The 22,331-nt window shown below is 47.6% G+C and overlaps 1 protein-coding gene across 1 annotated transcript in view; it reads right to left on the minus strand.

Moving 5' to 3' along the window:
• Positions 1-6,128, minus strand: part of LOC137521826 (E3 ubiquitin-protein ligase TRIM62) — a 34,449-nt gene extending 28,321 nt beyond the window's left edge. The window contains exon 1 of the mRNA XM_068241603.1: positions 5,955-6,128. The gene's annotated coding sequence lies outside the window, so the exon portion shown is untranslated. The remainder of the gene's footprint in view (positions 1-5,954) is intronic.
• Between the last annotated feature and the right edge of the window lie 16,203 nt (positions 6,129-22,331).

Raw genomic sequence — 22,331 nt, forward strand, 5'->3', positions numbered from 1 at the left:
CTGGCACCTGCTCACGGTGCCAAAACCACTGGTAAATGGTTACCATGGTATTACTGTGCTCAATTGGCCTGGCAACTCTCCTGACCTGAACCCCATAGAGAATCTGTGGGATATTGTGAAGAGAAAGTTGAGAGACGCAAGACCCAACACTCTGGATGAGCTTAAGGCCGCAATCGAAGCATCCTGGGCCTCCATAACACCTGAGCAGTGCCACAGGCTGATTGCCTCCATGCCATGCCGAATTGAAGCAGTCATTTCTGCAAAAGGATTCCCGACCAAGTATTGAGTGCATAACTGAACATAATTATTTGAAGGTTGACTTTTTTTGTTTTAAAAACACTTTTCTTTTATTGGTCGGATGAAATATGCTAATTTTTTGAGATAGGAAATTTGGGTTTTCATGAGCTGTTTACCAAAATCATTAATATTAAACCAATAAAAGGCTTGAACTACTTCAGTTGTGTGTATTTGAATCTAAAATATATGAAAGTCTAATGTTTATCAGTACATTACAGAAAATAATGAACTTGTAATGAACAGCGGAGATGCTGCCGCGTGGTCTAGTGATGGGGCGGCTATCTCCGCGTTCAGATCGGCGGTTTCCGCGCAGCGACACGCGTCTGGCTTTGCTGGACCTTCTAGTGCACTCAGATGGATAGCTACGAGTGCGCGCGCCAAGCGACAGGACATTTATACCAGCAGAAGGGGAATCAGCTGATCAGGCCGATCAGCTGATCCCAGCTGGACTCTGGATTGGCTGAATGGCTCGGGCATGCTGCACAGCACTGCAAGTATATATAGATCTTGCTTGTCAGTTGCTGGTTGTCTGCCGTTGCGAATACTAACGTGTGAGCACTCAGACCAGTCAGATCCCACAGTGTGTTAGAACCAGGAGGACCTGGGAATTCACACTTAGCCAGAATACGTTTGTGTTATATGTTAGACCAGTTCCAGAGTGTTGTGACCAAGGACCTCACACCCAAGCTTAGGGATACTGTGTCATTGCTGTGTTATACTTTAGACCAGTTCCAGGGTGTTGTGGCCACGGCCCTCACACCCAAGCTTAGGGATACTGTGTCATTGCTGTGTTATCATTTAGACCAGTTCCAGGGTGTTGTGACCACGGACCTCACACCCAAGCTTAGGGATACTGTGTCATTTCTATTTTATCATTTAGACCAGTTCCAGGGTGTTGTGACCACGGACCTCACACCCAAGCTTAGGGATACTGTGTCATTGCTGTGTTATCATTTAGACCAGTTCCAGGGTGTTGTGAACACGGACCTCACACACAAGCTTAGGGATACTGTGTCATTGCTGTGCTGTGCTGTACTTTTTTCGGATGAAAGCAACTTTTGCATGTCATTCGGAAATCAAGGTGCCAGAGTCTGGAGGAAGACTGGGGAGAGGGAAATGCCAAAATGCCAGAAATCCAGTGTCAAGTACCCACAGTCAGTAATGGTCTGGGGTGCCATGTCAGCTGCTGGTGTTGGTCCACTGTGTTTTATCAAGGGCAGGGTCAATGCAGCTAGCTATCAGGAGATTTTGGAGCACTTCATGCTTCCATCTGCTGAAAAGCTTTATGGAGATGAAGATTTCATTTTTCAGCACGACCTGGCACCTGCTCACAGTGCCAAAACCACTGGTAAATGGTTTACTGACCATGGTGTTACTGTGCTCAATTGGCCTGCCAACTCTCCTGACCTGAACCCCATAGAGAATCTGTGGGATATTGTGAAGAGAAAGTTGAGAGACGCAAGACCCAACACTCTGGATGAGCTTAAGGCCGCTATCGAAGCATCCTGGGCCTCCATAACACCTGAGCAGTGCCACAGGCTGATTGCCTCCATGCCACGCCGCATTGAAGCAGTCATTTCTGCAAAAGGATTCCCGACAAAGTATGGAGTGCATAACTGAACATAATTATTTGAAGGTTGACTTTTTTTGTTTTTTCTTTTATTGGTCGGATGAAATATGCTAATTTTTTGAGATAGGAAATTTGGGTTTTCATGAGCTGTATGCCAAAATCATCAATATTAAAACAATAAATGGCTCGAACTACTTCAGTTGTGTGTATTTGAATCTAAAATATATATATATGTGTGTGTGTCACCCTGTATCGATCTATATATATATATATATATATATATATATATATATATATATATATATATATATATATATATATATATATATATATGTGTGTGTCACCCTGTATCTCTGTATATGTGTCACCCTCAGGGGCGGAACACGTACGACACCATCTGAACGTTGTGTGACAGGTGGCGTCTTCCAAGGGACGGCATCCTGCCCCACTCCCTCCCCGTCCGCCACTCGTTTACCTGCTCGAGTCGGGGGCCCTTTCCTCCAACCAGAGAGTCCCTGGATTCCCCTCGCTTCATACTTCAGAGACCTCAGATCAGCGCTGACCCCGACTCGAGCAGGTAAACGAGCGGTGGCGGGAGTGGGGGGACAGGCTGGCTACCTATACTGGAGTCACCTATACCTAGTCATCTATACTGGGGACATCCATACCTGGGCACCTAAACTGGGGACACCTATACCTGGCTAACTTATACTGGGGGCACCTATACTTGGCTATCTATACTGGGGGCACCTATACTTGGCTACGTATATTGACGGCACCAATTCCTGACTTCCTATACTGGGGGCACTTATACCTGGCTACCTACCTACCTATTCTGGGGTTTTTTTTTGGGTCGCACCGCAGTTATTACGTGCAGTGTAAATTGTTGGACAATTTACACAGTACGTTATAGCTGCGGTGCAACCAAAGAAAAGAAAAAAAACATCCTCAGTATAGGTATGTTGGTAGCCAGGTATAGGTGCCCCCAGTATAGGAAGCCAGGAATTTGTGCCCCAATATACGTAGCAAAGTATAGGTGCCCCCAGTATAGGTCAGCCAGATGGGTGCATCCAGTAGGTATATAGTTGGGCAGGTAGGCAATATAGTTACCCCCCTGTATAGGTAGCCAGTATAGTTGCCCCAAGCCCAGTATAGGTAGCCAGTTTAGTTGCCCCAGGCCCAGTATAGGTAGCCAGTATAGTTGCCCCCAAGCCCACTATAGGTAGCCAGCTTAGTTGCCCCCAAGCCCAAAATAGGTTGCCAGTATAACTGCCCCCAAGCCCAGTATAGGTAGCCAGAATAGTTGCCCCCAGGCCCAGTATAGGCAGCCAGTTTAGTTGCCCCAGTACAAGTAGCCAATAGGTGCCCCCCCCCCCCCCCTGCGGCTGCCAATCATCTTACCTTGCATGTGATGCCGCTACTACACAGACCTCAGATCAGAGAGATCCACTGCGCCCCTGTGACAGGATAGCGACTCATCTATCAGCGCATATACAGGAAGCAAGTACTTACTTCCTGTATACACGCTGATAGGCGAGCCGCTGTCCTGTCACAGCGGGCCGCTCTGATCTGAGGTCTGTGTAGCAGCGACATGCAAGGGGACGGGGGGTGTTATAGAGAAGGTAAGACGATCAGCGGCCGCAGAGTGGGAGGCGTGCCAGATGCCGCTCCAGCGCCCATGCCACCTGACGAAAAAGCGTCACTTAGTGTCATGGCACCGCCAAAGAGTGCATACATATGAATCAGTCGCCGGGAGATTTGGGTGCAAGGTAAAGCCGATAAATGGCTCACCCTGGTCCTGTACAAGTCCCAGCGGCACTAATTACTATTCCTTTTCCAGGTCACCGTAGATAGTGGGGAAACACGTAATTCAGCTTCCAGCTACAACTGGTGGACAAAGTACAGCGTATTTGTAGTAATTTGTGCTCAGTCTTTTGATGGAGCCCTTATTACGTATTACCTAGTGCTGCTATAGCCGTAATTGCAGCCTATTAAAGCCTATGGAGGCACCAGTATGGTGGAAATGTATTCAAATTTATATTTTGCAACCGGTTGCGATAATTTATACTTATAGCTATCAGAAAGTGCAACCTTACCATGGATGTCAATGTATTTGTATCAGAGAATGCAACCCAAAACTAACCCTATTAACCCTCTACTGGGCAACTAATAAGGCCCCCTTCCCCACCCCGGCAGGGAATAAAGAACCCTCCCTGGTGGGCAACCAATAACCCCCCACCCTGGAGGGAAAATACCCCCCCCCCCTCCCCTTGGTGGGCAACTAATAACACCCCCTGAAGGGAACTAAACACCGGCCGATGCAAATAATGGCAGCCGGGAAATGTGAAAGAAGGCGGGGCATGCGCAGTTAAGAACAGTCCATTCAAGTTGCAAAACATTACAGGTTGAAATATTTTTCATTACAACACCTGCGCCCAAATCTTCTGCACTGTTTTTACAGTGCTCACCAAAAGGTCTAGAACCGGCCCTGGTCACCTCTATATATGTGTCACCCTGAATATCTATTATTATTATTGATTTATAAAGCGCCAACATATTCCGTGGCGCTGTACGAAGTAAGAAACAAACATGGGTACATAATACAGACAATGGTGTACACTAACATATAAGATATATAATTAGTGACAAAATACAAAGAATTATACAAAATACAAAATACAGAAGTGGTAATGACAGTGATAAAAGTAACATGATGAAGAAAATGTATAATGATTTCCAAGACACAAAATATATCTGTCACCCTGAATATCTATATATGTGTCTCCCTGTATCTCTCTATACATGTCACCCTGTATCTCTCTATACATAAGTCACCCTGTATCTCTCTATACATAAGTCACCCTGTATTTTGATGTATATGTCACCCTGTATCTCTAGATATTTGTCTCTATATATGTGTCACCCTGTATCTCTGTGTGTCACCCCATATCTCATATGTGTCACTCTGTATCTCTATAGATGTCTCCCGGTATGTCTCCATGTGCGTGTCACCCTGTATCTCTATATATGTTACTTGGTATCTCTCTCTATAGGTGTCACCCTCCTGTATCTCTCTACATATGTCACCCTGTAACTCTATATATGTTGTTCGGTATCTCTCTCTATATGTGTCACCCTCCTGTATCTCTCTATATATGTCACCCTGTATCTTTCTATACATGTGTCACCCACTATCTCTATCTATATATGTGTCATCCACTATCTCTCTATATACTGTATATGTTACTCTGTATCTCTCTCTATATGTGTCACCCTGTATCTCTCTATATATGTGTCACCCACTATCTCTCTCCCTATATGTGTCACCCTGTATCTCTATATGTTACTCGGTATCTCTCTCTCTATGTGTCACCTTCATGTATCTCTCTATATATGTGTCACCCTGTATCTTTCTATATATGTGTCATCCACTATCTCTATCTATATACTGTATATGTTACTCGGTATCTCTCTATATATGTGTCACCCTGTATCTCTCTCTATGTGTGTCACCCCATATATGTGTCACTGTATATATCATTTACCTCTAGCTCTCTTCATGTCACCCTGTATCTCTCTCTATGTGTGTGTCACCCCGTATCTCCATATGTGTGTCACTATATATATATCCTTTATCTCTATCTTTCTATATGGGTCACCCTGTATCTCTCTCTCTCTGTGTGTGTCACCCTCTATCTCTATATCTCTCTCTCTATGTGTGTGTCGCCCCCATATCTCCCTATATGTCACCCTGTATCTCTCTTTATATCCTGTATCTCTCTCTCTATATATTATGCTGAATCTGTTTCTATATAAATGTCACCCTGTATCTCTTTCTATATGTGTCACCCTGTCTCTCTCTCTATATGTGTCACTATATATCCTGTATCTCTAGTTCTCTGTATCTCTCTATTACGCTGCATCTCTTTCTATATGTGTCACCCTCTATCTCTCCCTATGGCACAATGTACCTATATGACAGGAGGGGTGATGATGGAGGAAGCCACGCCCCCTGCACCCGGCTATACATAAAAGGAGGAAGGAAGACGATAGCAATGATGGCGGCAATGGGTTTCGGGTCACTCACCCGCTCTCGCCCTCTACACCAGGCAGGTGAGGCGCTTCCAGCAGCTGCAGGTCAGAGAAGTGACTCCGCCCCCGGTAGAGACCACAGCGCCACCTGCAGAGGGGACACCGCCCCTCCCCCCGCCTACATACTTCCGGTACCGAAGCCTCTACCGCTGAACCGGGAAGGGAGGGGGAAGGTGCGATAGCTTCACCGGTGCCTAAAGGGCCCGCCCCTTCCTTTCCCCATATATACCACTAATCACTCACCGCTCTTATATGGGGGCGAACCTAATATCTCTCAAATACCTCCCCCATACTGCACATCTCCAGAGGGGTGACGGGCGAGGGGTCTCCTCCGTCTCCAGGGGTGACAGGCGAGGGGTCTCCTCCATCTCTAGGGGTCTCCTCCATCTCAAGAGGGGTGACAGGCGAGGGGCTCCTCCATCTCCAGAGGGGTGACAGGCGAGGGGTCTCCTCCATCTCCAGAGGGGCGACAGGCGGGGGTCTCCTCCATCTCCAGAGGGGCGACAGGCGGGGGTCTCCTCCATCTCCAGAGGGGCGACAGGCGAGGGTCTCCTCCATCTCCAGAGGGGTGACAGGCGAGGGTCTCCTCCATCTCCAGAGGGGTGACAGGCGAGGGTCTCCTCCATCTCCAGAGGGGTGACAGGCGAGGGTCTCCTCCATCTCCAGAGGGGCGACAGGCGAGGGTCTCCTCCATCTCAGCGCTGCATAATATGTTGGCGCTTTATAAATACAATAAATAATAAATAATAATCTCCAGAGGGGTGACCGGCGAGGAGCAGAGGGGTGGGGGGCTTCTCCAGCGGGGTGACAGGCAATAGGCTCATCCATCACTAGTGGGGTGACTGGCGGAAGGTGTGAAGATGGCATCTGTGACTTCTGTAAACCCTTTGAAGCACAGTGTCGTATCTCCCCACCCCCTCTACTGATGAAAGCTTTTGTGATTGCTCTCTGCTAATGTGTGTAATAAAATAATTACATCAGTCCCTAGTTGCTTGAAATTTCTGTGGTCGACCAGGCCTTGGAAGTAGGGTAATAAAACCCACTGCTAAACTTTTAAATGTCAACAGAAGAGGTAAAAAGTAAGTTGTTTTTTTTATTAATGAGCCACAATTTTAAAATGCATATTAAATATGCTATTGAGAAGCCCCTGGGTGGTAAAAATGGTCCTTGGTTCACTTAAGAATTCATTGTGGTAATGCACAGAACCAAAATTAGAGAAAAAAATGTGCCAAATATTTATGGACCTAACGGTATATTACCTCAGAAATGCACCATATCCTATAGAATATCACTGTAGATTCCTTCCCAGCTAGTGATGGGAAGTTCGGATCTTTTCAAGGAATCGGATCATTTGATTCGGTTCATTGAAAAGATCTGGATCTTTGAACAAATCATTTGATTCATTTTACTGTGGATTTTGACTGGGGAGTGAATGACTAGCAGGACAGGACTTTCCCTGCACTGTGTACATTCCTTCAAGCCTGGCTGCTAGTATAGCTAGCTAGGTGTCAACATTACAACAGAACTTAATTTAATTCTGTTTTAAAGGGAAGGTTCAGGGAGGAGGTAAAAAAAATAAAAATCCATATCCACTTACCTGGGGCTTCCTCCAGCCCGTGGCAGGCAGGAGGTGCCCTCACCGCCGCTCCGGATGCTCCCGTTCGTCTCCGGTGGCCGACCCGACCTGGCCAGGCCGGCTGCCAGGTCGGGCTCTTCTGCGCTCCAATCTGCGCCTCACGGGGGCGCGCTGACGTCATCGGATGTCCTCCGGGCTGTACAGCCCGGATGACGTCCAATGACGTCAGCGGGCCCGCGTGGAGCGCAGAAGAGCCTGTCGTCGGAGCGCAGAAGAGCCTGACCTGGCAGCCGGCCTGGCCAGGTCGGGTCGGCCACCGGAGACGAACGGGAGCATCCGGAGCGGCGGCAAGGGCACCTCCTGCCTGCCACGGGCTGGAGGAAGTCCCAGGTAAGTGGATTTTTATTTTTTTTACCCCCTCCCTGAACCTTCCCTTTAAGACACATGATATTGAGACTCAGTGCAGGATGATAAGATAACCTTCCCCCACCTAAAGAGAGAGGTCCCTTGCCATAACCCCTCCAGTAAGAGTAAACATTTTATTGCCTGCCCATCTGGTTCACCCTGAACAGAATAGTATGTTCACGTTGAAGAAAAAAGTTTTTGCATTTTTTTTTCTTTTTACATTGTTATTTTACTGTTGTGTTAATTAAAACGTTATTTAAATCTAACTCTGAAATGTGTCATTATTTTCGTAGTTGCATGTGTGTATACTGACCCATACATCTATCATTACTCCTCCTGTCTCCCTCTCCTACTGTGGTGTGTATGCAGCACAGCAACACACAGTGGGCTTGATTCACAAAGCGGTGCTAACTGTTAGCACGCCGGTGAAAACCCCCTTAGCACGTCTAAACAAGCTTTTCGTGCATAAAACTTTACGCACGCAAAACTTTATGCGCGTAAAACTTTACGCGCGTACTGCGCAGGGCACTCCGCGCGAAGTGCCCATTAAAGCCTATGGGACTTAGCGCGCGTAAAACTTTGTGCGCGCAAAGTTAGCGCGCGATCTGATTGAGAAATCCGGTGTTAACCTACTTAGCACCCTTATTAGCGCGTCTAAAGACTTTAGACGTGCTAAGTAGGTTAGCACCGCTTTGTGAATCAAGCCCAGTATCCACTAAAGGGAAACTGAGGTGAGAAGGATATGGAAGCTGCCATATTTATTTCCTTGTAAACCATGCCAGTTGCCTGGCAGCCCTGCTGATCATCTGGCATAAGTAGTGTCTGAGTCAAAACCCAGGAACAAGCATATGGCAAATTCAGTAAAACCTGAGTATCTGTGAGCAGGTGCCAGATCGTGCTGAAAAATGAAATCTTCATCTCCATAAAGCTTTTCAGCAGATGGAAGCATGAACCTACTTTTGAACCAGAAACAGCGGCAGAAGCGCCTGACCTGGGCTACAGAGAAGCAGCACTGGACTGTTGCTCAGTGTTCCAAAGTACTTTTTTCGGATGAAAGCAACTTTTACATGTCATTCGGAAATCAAGGTCTGGAGGAAGACTGGGGAGAGGGAAATGTCAACATGCCTGAAGTCCAGTGTCAAGTACCCACAGTCAGTGATGATCTGGGGTGCCATGTCAGCTGCAGGGTCAATGCAGCTTGCTATCAGGAGATTTTGGAGCACTTCATGCTTCCATCTGCTGAAAAGCCTTATGGAGATGAAGATTTCATTTTTCAGCACGACCTGGCACCTGCTCACAGTGCCAAAGCCACTGGTAAATGGTTTACTGACCATGGTATTACTGTGCTCAATTGACCTTCCAACTCTCCTGACCTGAACCCCATAGAGAATCTGTGGGATATTGTGAAGATAGGTGTCGCATGATGGTTTGGGGGCCCCAGCGAGTGAGAGACCTGGGGCCCCTGGGCTGTCATGTGGACCAGTGTTTGTGATTTTAAATTTCTTTTTTGCAGCTTCTAGAATGCGGTTGACAGGTGAGTGGTTAGGGAGGGGACCGTGTGGGAGATGTGCCTACACGGGGCGTCCCTGTAAACGATGCAATTCACGATTGCGTCCAACCGAAGCCTCCCACCTGAATGCTAATTTATGTAATTCCTGCTGGATTTGGTACAGCAGGCAAAGGGTGTATGACAGTACACCTGATTGGCTGACTGGCGTCTGCTGGCCAGATAGAGGCAGGTTATTGCTCTAGCTGGAAGTTAGCAATTGTGTTTTTTGTGGATATTGTGAAGAGTAAGTTGAGAGACGCAAGACCCAACACTCTGAATGAGCTTAAAGAGGAGCTGTTAGGTATAAGGTCTCAGAGAAAATAAACACATATATCAGTAGCTAAACATTGGCTGTACTTACATTACATATGCATTTCACTGTCCACGTTTGGATTTCACAGAATTTTTATATAGTATTTGCAGAGAATGATGCTCCTGACAGCTCATGGCAGGTTCCATGTTTGGCTGTCTCCTATGAAGCCAAATGTGTCGTCATGTCCTGCCTGCTTCCTGATGATTCCACTCTCACAAACGCTGGTAATGAATAACACTACTGTGCAGTGAATATTAATTAGCCATGGGGCTAGGAACAATAGCGGACTCCTGCAGTGTACTCTGCCCGAGATTTATTAGTGCTGTGAGCTAGACTGTTACATGCTGTTGAAACTTGAGCCTCACTAGCAGCCAGGGGAGGGCCCCAGAATGCTTTGCAGTATCTGTTATTCGGCTTGCGTCCTCCTTAGGACCCTGGGAATACGGAGCCTTGCTGTCAGCAAACATCTAAAGTAAGAGAGATTTTTAACTGCAGTATTGCCTTTTTGGCTTCCTTCTAAACTGTTTAACACAGGAGAATAGAGGTTTAAATTAGCTGTTGCAGCCTGACAGTTACTCTTTAAGGCCGCTATCGAAGCATCCTGGGCCTCCATAACACCTGAGCAGTGCCACAGGCTGATTGCCTCCATGCCACGCCTCATTGAAGCAGTCATTTCTGCAAAAGGATTCCCGACCAAGTATTGAGTGCATAACTGAACATAATTATTTGAAGGTAGACTTTTTTTGTTTAACCTCTTGACGACCAGCTAACGCCGATTGGCGTAAACTGGTCGTCTGCGGGTTACCATGGAAACGGCCGCTCGATCGAGCGGCCTTTCCATGTCCGTTCACGGAGGGTGTCTCCGTGAACAGCCAGAGAGCCGCCGATCGTGGCTCGCCGGCAAAATGTAAACAGGCGGGGAGAAATCCCTGCTGTTTACATCATACGGCGCTGCTGCGCAGATCGGCGATCCCCGGCCTCTGATTGGCCGGGGATCGCCGGGATATGATAGGCTGAAGCCTATCCTTCAGCTGAGAGGGAGGGAGCGGCAAGACGGCGGAGAACGCTGCGGAGGGGGGCTTTGAAGAGCCCCCCCGCTAAGCAAATGCAGCCGGCGGCGATCAGACCCCCCCAGCAGGACATCCCCCTAGTGGGGAAAAAAGGGGGGTAGTCTGATCGCCCTGCTGCACTCCTGATCGGTGCTGCGGGCTGTAGAGCCCACGCAGCACCGATCACTGTAATATCCCCTGGTCGGCAAGTGGTTAAAAAAAACCTTTTCTTTTATTGGTCGGATGAAATATGCTAATTTTTTGAGATAGGAAATTTGGGTTTTCATGAGCTGTATGCCAAAATCATCAATATTAAAACTATAAAAGGCTTGAACCACTTCAGTTGTGTGTATTTGAATCTAAAATATAGGAAAGTCTAATGTTTATCAGTACATTACAGAAAATAATGAACTTTATCACAATATGCTAATTTTTTGAGAAGATCCTGTATGCTAAATAACATCTATGCTGTAAGTATAAGGCCTGATGTGTAACCAATAAAGATGGTCAATGAGATGGAAATAATTCTGCGTTGATTCTGATTTATGCAAATGTATGCACTCTTTGCTCATGAAATCAAATAATTTGATATGTTGTTAAAATTTGGTTTGGTGACTATGAATTAAATGGTACCTGAGAAGGATGAAAAGAAAAGTTTTATACATACCTGGGGCTTCCTCCAGCCCCCTTCAGGCTAACCAGTCCCTTGCTGTCCACCTCCACCACCTGGATCTTCTGCTATGAGTCCTGGTAATTCAGCCAGTCAGCGCTGTACGGCTGCATGCCGCATCCACAGCCAGGAGCGCTCTGCACCTGTGCAATAGTGCGCAGATGAAGTACGCTCCCGGTGGCGGAATGTGTGCATGCGCACCACGCCAGACTGGCTCAAGTACCTGGATTCATAGCAGAAGATCCAGGTGGCAGAGGAGGACAGCGAGGGACTGATTAGCCTGAAGGGGGCTGGAGGAAGCCCCAGGTATGTATAAAACTTTAATTTCATCTGTCTCAGGTTTACTTCGTTACACATACATATGCACGCCCCACAGAGCTGCAGGGAATCCACTGAGAATGTTGTGCACATTGAACACAGAGATGTTGTCTATCACCCATAAACCTGGTTCAGATTGTGCATGAAGAATGTGTAATAGAGGAAGAATCTCCTTATTCCCCTGCAGAGTACCTGCACATCACTCTTACATGTACCCACATTTACATTGCCTAGGGCCTGATAGATGTTCTTTGTTCCGGTCTGTACCTTTTACAAGTACTCTTACCAAGAACTAGTTTATAAAGCAGCAGAGAACTGTTTGGGAGTGAGGTTCTTCAATTGTGTGTTTGGTAAGTTTTAGAGCAGTAGGAGACAGGCCTTGGAGGTGGCAGCTCCAAGGTTTTGGCTGCGCTCACATATGGTGTTAGATGCTGGTTCTGGGGCCCCGGGCAGTGAGAGTTCCCGGGGCCCCAGGCTGGCTCATGCACCATTGTTTTTAATCATTGTAGTATCCCATGCAGTTTAGTTAGGAGGGGGGCAGATGAGAGGGAATATCCTGCACGCTGGTGCCCCCTGCTGGTCATATAGCCATTGTCTATATGCAACTGAAGCCCTCTCCTACTAATTGGCTGACTTGCTCAGCTTTTGCTTGATTATCACTGCAAGCTAGGTGTATTATGTGTGCACTTCTCATTGGCTTATAAGCAGCCTGCAGGCTTTATAAAGCAGCAGAGAACTGTTTGGGAGTGAGGTTCTCCAATTGTGTGTTTGGTAAGTTTTAGAGCAGTAGGAGACAGGCCTTGGAGGTGGCAGCTCCAAGGTTTTGGCTGCGCTCACATATGGTGTTAGATGCTGGTTCTGGGGCCCCGGGCAGTGAGAGTTCCCGGGGCCCCAGGCTGGCTCATGCACCATTGTTTTTAATCATTGTAGTATCCCATGCAGTTTAGTTAGGAGGGGGGCAGATGAGAGGGAATATCCTGCACGCTGGTGCCCCCTGCTGGTCATATAGCCATTGTCTATATGCAACTGAAGCCCTCTCCTACTAATTGGCTGACTTGCTCAGCTTTTGCTTGATTATCACTGCAAGCTAGGTGTATTATGTGTGCACTTCTCATTGGCTTATAAGCAGCCTGCAGGCTTTATAAAGCAGCAGAGAACTGTTTGGGAGTGAGGTTCTCCAATTGTGTGTTTGGTAAGTTTTAGAGCAGTAGGAGACAGGCCTTGGAGGTGGCAGCTCCAAGGTTTTGGCTGCGCTCACATATGGTGTTAGATGCTGGTTCTGGGGCCCCGGGCAGTGAGAGTTCCCGGGGCCCCAGGCTGGCTCATGCACCATTGTTTTTAATCAAGGACTAGTTTTAGTCTATGACTTAAGGTCCGTACACACGCCGGACTGCAGGCAACGACGGGTCTGTCGTCACCTCCCGCTGGGCGGGTTTTCAGCAGACAGTCCGGCGTGTGTACAGTCAGTCGGCGGACTGATAAGGCTGTTTCTGAGCGATCCGCCGGGCAGCCAAGCAGGAAATTATACTCTCTAAAGCTCACTTCCTGTGACCAAAGAAATAGCGCAGAAGTGTATTGAAAAAATATGCTTACGCACATTGCGCGCCACAACAGTACCGCGCAAATGTTTGAAAATATAGGAGTCGCCATTGACTTAGATGACTTCCAGTCCTCCGCACATTGCAGTGCAAGCATCCTACCAACGTAGGGATACGCTAGTGTCATGGTTGCGGCGAATCCGTCACTTCCGTCACATCGTGTCTCATAGACTTACAATGGCGTAGCACTGACTAAAACAGGCCAACGCACCGCGCCAGTGTGAAAGGGGCCTCAATGTTAAGAATAGGCCTAGCTAAAACAATACTTTATCCCTGTATCAAATAAAGTAATTAAAAGTATATTAACCTTGGGCGAGCCATAACCAGTAACCAGTCTTTAAGCACAGCAGAGCCCACAAACAGCCTAAGAAGTTGGCCTTCACCACTGTGAGTACTGCGCGCCAGCGATTTGTGCTGGTTGGTTGAGACTGCTGGTTAGTTGAGTTCTGGATAACCATGACTCCACTGTATTATTTCAGAAATACACCATATTGTGAGAGAACGCAGAAAACCCGACGCGTGTGCTGACAGCAAGGCGGCTGATTCCGCGTCCAGCGCGGCGGTTTGCACGCGGGAGCGTGCGTCTGGTAAACTGAAGGAACGCGGAAAAGCCGCCGCATGTACTGGCAGCAAGGCGGCTGGTTCCGCGTCCAGCGCGGCGGTTTGTACGCGGGAGCGTGCGTCTGGTAATCTGAAGGAACGCGAAAAAGCCGCCGCATGTACTGGCAGCAAGGCGGCTGGTTCCGCGTCCAGCGCGGCGGTTTGCACGCAGCAGCGTGCATCTGGTGTGGCTGAGCCTGTTAGTTCACACAGGCTTAGGAATACGCGTGCGCGCTGAGAGGCAGAACTTTAATGGTGGCCAAGGGGGGATCAGCTGACCAGGCTGGTCAGCTGACCACAGAGCTGGTAACCATTGGTTTATCACTTAGGGGTTCCGCCAGAGAGCGCTGCTCTATATATAGTTACTCTGGCCACTCACAAGTTGTCTGCCGTTGCGAACACTACGTGGAAGCACTCAGACCTTAGTCAGATCCAACAGTGTGTTTGAACCAGGAGGACCTGGGAATTCACACTGAGCCAGATTACTTGTGTTATCATTCTGTTATTCTTCAGACTAGTTCCAGGGTGTAGAGACCACGGACCTCACACCCAAGACTAGGGAACTTGTGTTATCATTCTCTTATACTTCAGACTAGTTCCAGGGTGTAGAGACCACGGACCTCACACCCAAGACTAGGGAAGTTGTGTTATCATTCTGTTATACTTCAGACTAGTTCCAGGGTGTAGAGACCACGGACCTCACACCCAAGACTAGGGAACTTGTGTTATCATTCTGTTACATCAGACTAGTTCCAGGGTGTAGAGACCTCGGACCTCACACCCAAGACCAGACATTGTTTGATATCTGTTATGACCTATTGCTTTCCTGACTATCCTTCTGCTTTCTGATTCGGTACCACGCATATCTGATATTCCGTTGCCAAACCCTGCCTGCCTTGGATACCGAATCAGCTTTCTGTCTATGTACTTTGTCTGTCCGTGTGTTGCCGACCTGGCTTGCCCGACCTCGAGAGCTATCTCTCCCCTTTAAGAGATAGTCTCCAGATCAGTCAGTGACATCCACCTTCAGGTGTCACTCACTTACTGGTCCTTCCTACTTTCAGCCTGACTCCTCCCCTTGGAGAGTCTCAGGCTGCTGGAAGGTTTCTGTACTCTCTAAGAGCAGTATTGCCCATACTGCCAAGGATCACCTGCTTCAGGTGGTTCACTCAAAGTCATACTGTTACACCAAACACTCACGAAATATATAGGTGTCCAGAGGTTAGTACTATATCTGTATTATTGGTGATTCTGCAGATCATCAATAATCAGGTATATATCTGTATTCTTGGTGATACTGCAGATCACCAATAATCAGATTCTCTCTGTGTGCTGACACCGATCGTTACAGAACGGCAGATCAAAACCAAATGGATGCACTTAACAGCCGTCTTGATGCGCTCACCACCTTGGTGGAAACTTTCATCCGAGTGCTGGACAGTCATCAGACTCAGATCAACGCATTATCTGGGTCTGTACAAGTCTTTCAGACGGCTGTGAATACAGTGCGATCTCCTCCTAGCACAGACATACGCATGCCTGTACCCGAAAGGTTTTCTGGTCACAGATATGACTTTCAGAACTTTAGAAATCGAGTGTTATCGTATTTTGAGTTTAATTCTTCGGGATCCGTGGCACAGAGAATTACGTTCATTAAGACTGTTGTCAGGGGATTCTCAGACCTGGGCATATAATCTTCAGCCAGGGAATGAGGCTCTAGCCTCGGTTGAGGAATTTTTTAAAGCTATGGCTATAATTTATGATGATCCGGACATTGCCTTTACCGCTGAGCGGAAGCTCAAGACGCTACGGCAGGGCAAGGGTCCGGTGGAAAATTATGCAGCTGAGTTCAGGAAATGGGCAGTTTCAGCTAGATGGGACTCATTCGCTCTTCTGGACTGTTTTTTTGTCAGGGTTGTCAGACGCGGTCTCAGATCTAATGTTGGGTCACCCCGAACCGAAGTCCATTGATGAGGCCATTTCATCAGCAGTCAGGGTTGATCGTCGCCTACGTTATCAAAGACAGACTCGGGGTAGGATCGATGTGAGATATGTTTCCTACGCCGCGCCTCAACCTGTTTCATCTTCACCCGTCTTATCTCCACCCGTTTCACCTCCACCAGAGCCAATGCAGATTGGGCGGTCGAAATTGTCCCGGGCGGAGCAGAGGCGCAGGAAAACAGAGCAGCCCTGTCTATACTGTGCAGAGAAGGGTCATAGAGTACAGAGTTGTCCCAAGTAGTCTTTGCCTCTAGACGATAAACGTTTGCTCCTCCCTTGTACTATAACTTGGAAGGATCAGACAGAGACCACTGAGGCCTTCATTGACTCTGGCTCAGCAGCCAATTTAATGGATTACAAATTTGCTAAAAAATTGGGGATTCCTATTTCCCCGTTGAATCAACGGATTCTGGTCACTGCAGTGGACGATTCTCCTCTGCAGAGTAAATACCCTCTGTCTCAGACCCCAGAGTTAAGGGTTACGGTGGGGGTGTTACATAAAGAGAATTTACAGTTTCTGGTTTTGCAAATGACAACCTCCACGATCATTCTTGATATGCCATGGTTAAAACTTCACTCGCCTCAGATCAATTGGGCTACAGGTCAGCTAACGAGCTGGTCTACCCATTGTTATCATCATTGTCTAGCGAAGGTCACCTTGGGTAAAACCAAGATTCACATGGAGGGATTGCCAGATCAGTATTCAGAATTTGCGGACGTGTTTTGTCCCAAGTCAGCAGATAAACTTCCTCCACACCGTCCTTTTGATTGCCCCATTGATCTCAGGTCTGGTTGTATGCCCCCTAGAGGTCATCTCTATAATTTATCTGGGCCAGAGAAATTAGCCATGCAAGAATTCATCCGAGAAAATTTAGCTAAGGGCTTTATTCGTCCCTCTCGGTCCCCAGCAGGGGCAGGTTTCTTTCTTGTAAAAAAGAAGGTTGGAGGCCTCCGTCCATGCATTGATTATCGGTGCTTAAATAAAATTACAGTAAAAAATCGTTATCCTCTGCCCTTAATAGACGATTTGTTTACCCAGGTCACCAATGCAAAGATTTTCTCGAAGCTGGATTTAAGGGGTGCATACAACCTTGTGCGTATCAGGGACGGTGATGAATGGAAGATGGCCTTTAACACACCCGACGGGCATTACGAGTACCTATTGATGCCCTTCGGGTTTTGTAACGCCCCGCTGTCTTCCAAGAGCTGATTAATGAAGTCTTCAGAGAGGTATTGGGCAAATTCGTCTTGGTGTACTTAGACGACATACTAGTTTTCTCATCCAACCTCTCGGAACACAGGAAACATGTTACGTTTGTGTTACGGAAGTTAAGACAAAATATGCTGTATGCCAAATTGGAGAAGTGCATTTTCGAAGTGACCTCTGTTGCCTTTCTGGGGTACATAATTTCGACCTCTGGCCTCTCTATGGACCCTGGGAAAGTCTCAGCTGTCTTGGAGTGGCCCCAACCTGTTGGACTGAAGGCTCTCCAGAGATTCCTGGGGTTCGCCAACTACGACAGGAGGTTCATAAAGGGGTACTCTACGGTGATTTTGCCTCTCCCCAATCTCACCAAGAAAGGGGTAGATACTCACCACTGGTCCCCTGAGGCCCATGCTGCTTTCTCCACTCTGAAGAAACTGTTCTGTTCTGCACCCATACTGAGACATGTTGACGTCACCTTTCCCTTTATCGTGGAGGTAGATGCCTCAGAGGTAGGGGTAGGGGCTGTGCTGTCTCAGCGTTCTGGTTTGCAGGGAAAACTGCATCCTTGTGCCTATTTTTCCCGTAGGTTTTCACCCGCAGAGAAAAACTACGATATAGGCAATAGGGAACTTCTAGCCATCAAATTGGCCTTTGAGGAATGGCGACATTGGCTAGAAGGGGCAGAACATACCATTACTGTTTACACTGACCACAAGAATTTGGAGTACATTGAGGGCGCTAAGAGACTTAGCCCCCGACAGGCCCGGTGGTCATTATTTTTCTCAAGATTCAGATTTGTAATCACGTATACCCTTGGTAGTAAGAACATCAAGGCTGATGCCTTATCCAGGTGTTTTGAGCCCGAGACAGCACAGCCCTCAGACCCAGAGACCATTGTCCCTGAAAAAGTGGTCCTGGCAGCCACTGAGACCTGGAAAGACTCGACAGTCACGTTGGGTCCGTTCCAACAAGATGTCCCAGAGGGGAAACCTGAGGGGGTCATGTTTGTCCCATTGCCTTTTCGCCTACAAATATTGCAGCTGTTCCATTCCCACAAGAATGCTGGGCATCCTGTGGCCACTAGAACTCAGGATCTCATTGCTAGATGTGCTTGGTGGCCGTCATTGGCAACAGACTGCTAGTAGTATGTGAGAGAATGTGCAGTGTGTGCTAGGAGCAAACCCTCACGTCAGGCACCTGTTGGAACATTACAGCCTTTACCAGTTCCGAGTGAACCGTGGACCCATTTGTCCATGGATTTTGTGGGTGAACTCCCCAGGTCTGAGGGCATGACGGTCATTTGGGTGGTAGTCGATCGCTTCAGTAAGATGGCCCATTTTGTCCCCCTGAAAGGACTCCCCTCGGCCCAGGAATTGGCCGATCTCTTCATCCAGCATATTTTCCGGCTGCATGGCATTCCGGAAAATATAGTGTCAGATCGGGGAGTCCAATTTGTTTCCAAATTTTGGAGGGCATTCTGCCATCAGTTAGACATGGAGCTTTCTTTTTCATCAGGCTACCACCCACAAACCAATGGCCAGACCGAAAGAACCAATCAGTCTCTGGAACAGTTTCTGAGGTGTTATGTGGCAGATGCACAAACCGACTGGGTCAAATTTTTGCCGTTTGCAGAATTTGCACACAACAATCTGAAGAGTTCCTCTTCAGGATTATCCCCATTTCAGGTAGTGACGGGAAGGTTACCTAAGTTCACCCCATTGCCAGTGGAGAGTTGGCAGAGGTCTTTGAAACAGATTTGGGGAATGGTTAAAAGAAATCTGGAGAGGGCTTTTCAGAACCAGAAGAAACAGGCTGACAAGAAACGTTCCATTGAATGGGAGTTTCTTCCAGGAGACTTGGTCTGGGTGTCCACACGACATTTGGCTCTAAAGCAGGGGTGCCCATTAGGTAGATCGTGATCTACTGGTAGATCGCGAAGGGCTTCATGGTAGATCCCGACCACACTACATTTTCCATTCTGTAAATACAAATGTGCTCCTAAAATTGTACATAGGTAGATCATTTTGACTTGCTATTTTTTTAAAGTAGCTCACGAGCCGAAAAAGTATGGGCACCCCTGCTCTAAAGCAACTATCACCCAAGTTAGGTCCCTGATTTGTGCCTCCTTTTCCAGTGACCAGGAAGATCAATAATGTCACTTATGCCATTGATCTCCCTACCAGCATGCGAGGTGTGAGATCATTTCATGTGTCCTTGCTCAAGCCGGCAGTGCACGTGGATTCCTCTCTCCCCCCCCCCCCCCCCTGTGTTGATTGATGACCAACCTGAGTATGAAATTGAGAAGATTCTGGACTCACGGCTTGTGCAGAACTCCGTGCAGTATTTGGTTCACTGTAAGGGGTATGGCATAGAGGAGAGAACTTGGGTGCCAGACTGTCGTATGCACGCAGAGGAATTAAAGAAGGAATTCCACAACTTACACCCTGGAAAGCCTGGTGGGAAGTGTCCGGAGTACACTCCTCAGGGGGGGGGGGTACTGTGAGAGAACACGGAAAAGCCGTAGCGTGTGCTGACAGCAAGGCGGCTGATTCCCCGTCCAGCGCGGCGGTTTGCACGCGGGAGCGTGTGTCTGGTAATCTAAAGGAACGCGGAAAAGCCGCCGCATGTACTGACAGCAAGGCGGCTGTTTCCGCGTCCAGCGCGGTGGTTTGCACGCAGCAGCGTGCATCTGGTGTGGCTGAGTCTGTTAGTTCACACAGGTTCAGGAATACGCGCGCGCTGAGAGGCAGAACTTTTATGGTGCCCAAGGGGGGATCAGCTGACCAGGCTGGTCAGCTGACCACAGAGCTGGTAACCATTGGTTTATCACGTAGGGGTGGCGCCAGAGAGCGCTGCTCTATATATAGTTACTGCTGGCCACTCACAAGTTGTCTGCCGTGGCGAACACTACGTGGAAGCACTCAGACCTTAGTCAGATCCAACAGTGTTAAGAAAAGGTGGGGGAAAGGCTGCGCATCCCTAAACACATGCTGCAATTGAATGGTTAATCGCACAGGCATACACCGCCTCTGCTAGACTGAAAAATGCATGCCCTGCATCCAAGACAAGTACTAACATTTATTAAACTAGGAGGAACTTTAGCTTCAAATATGGTTTGCATGCAAAGTATATTATACTAGACACTTGCGCCACGGTGAGGCAAACCTCCGGGCAAATAACCTAACCTAAATTTAAAACCTTGGGAGCAGCTAAGCAAAAAAAAATGTATAACTTACATTTGGTTGAACAGCGAGGAGAACGCCAGCGCATACCACTAAGGCTGCATCCGAAATGACCACCAGCTCAGTGTGCAGCACCTAAATAGATTTTCTGCACACTTTGCATTCAATTCAGATGCAAATCATATGCAAATCTGCTACTACTTATTATGCAAACAGGAAACTCAGGAGGAGGGGCTGGGAGCAGCTAACCTGACAGTTACATAGTTACAAAGTTAAGAAAAGGTGGGGGGAAAGGCTGTGCATCCCTAAACACATGCTGCAATTGAATGGTTAATCGCACAGGCATACATCGCCTCTGCTAGACTGAAAAATGCATGCCCTGCATCCAAGACAAGTGCTAACATGTATTAAACTAGGAGGAACTTTAGCTTCCAATATGGTTTGCATGCAAAGTATATTATACTAGACACTTGCGCCACAGAGCTGGTAACCATTGGTTTATCACTTAGGGGTTCCGCCAGAGAGCGCTGCTCTATATATAGTTACTCTGGCCACTCACAAGTTGTCTGCCGTTGCGAACACTACGTGGAAGCACTCAGACCTTAGTCAGATCCAACAGTGTGTTTGAACCAGGAGGACCTGGGAATTCACACTGAGCCAGATTACTTGTGTTATCATTCTGTTATTCTTCAGACTAGTTCCAGGGTGTAGAGACCACGGACCTCACACCCAAGACTAGGGAACTTGTGTTATCATTCTCTTATACTTCAGACTAGTTCCAGGGTGTAGAGACCACGGACCTCACACCCAAGACTAGGGAAGTTGTGTTATCATTCTGTTATACTTCAGACTAGTTCCAGGGTGTAGAGACCACGGACCTCACACCCAAGACTAGGGAACTTGTGTTATCATTCTGTTACATCAGACTAGTTCCAGGGTGTAGAGACCTCGGACCTCACACTCAAGACCAGACATTGTTTGATATCTGTTATGACCTATTGCTTTCCTGACTATCCTTCTGCTTTCTGATTCGGTACCACGCATATCTGATATTCCGTTGCCAAACCCTGCCTGCCTTGGATACCGAATCAGCTTTCTGTCTATGTACTTTGTCTGTCCGTGTGTTGCCGACCTGGCTTGCCCGACCTCGAGAGCTATCTCTCCCCTTTAAGAGATAGTCTCCAGATCAGTCAGTGACATCCACCTTCAGGTGTCACTCACTTACTGGTCCTTCCTACTTTCAGCCTGACTCCTCCCCTTGGAGAGTCTCAGGCTGCTGGAAGGTTTCTGTACTCTCTAAGAGCAGTATTGCCCATACTGCCAAGGATCACCTGCTTCAGGTGGTTCACTCAAAGTCATACTGTTACACCAAACACTCACGATATATATAGGTGTCCAGAGGTTAGTACTATATCTGTATTATTGGTGATTCTGCAGATCATCAATAATCAGGTATATATCTGTATTCTTGGTGATACTGCAGATCACCAATAATCAGATTCTCTCTGTGTGCTGACACCGATCGTTACAGAACGGCAGATCAAAACCAAATGGATGCACTTAACAGCCGTCTTGATGCACTCACCACCTTGGTGGAAACTTTCATCCGAGTGCTGGACAGTCATCAGACTCAGATCAACGCATTATCTGGGTCTGTACAAGTCTTTCAGACGGCTGTGAATACAGTGCGATCTCCTCCTAGCACAGACATACGCATGCCTGTACCCGAAAGGTTTTCTGGTCACAGATATGACTTTCAGAACTTTAGAAATCGAGTGTTATCGTATTTTGAGTTTAATTCTTCGGGATCCGTGGCACAGAGAATTACGTTCATTAAGACTGTTGTCAGGGGATTCTCAGACCTGGGCATATAATCTTCAGCCAGGGAATGAGGCTCTAGCCTC

The sequence above is a fragment of the Hyperolius riggenbachi genome, chromosome 6 (genome assembly GCF_040937935.1).
Source record: "Hyperolius riggenbachi isolate aHypRig1 chromosome 6, aHypRig1.pri, whole genome shotgun sequence".
In the NCBI taxonomy this organism is placed as follows: domain Eukaryota; kingdom Metazoa; phylum Chordata; class Amphibia; order Anura; family Hyperoliidae; genus Hyperolius; species Hyperolius riggenbachi.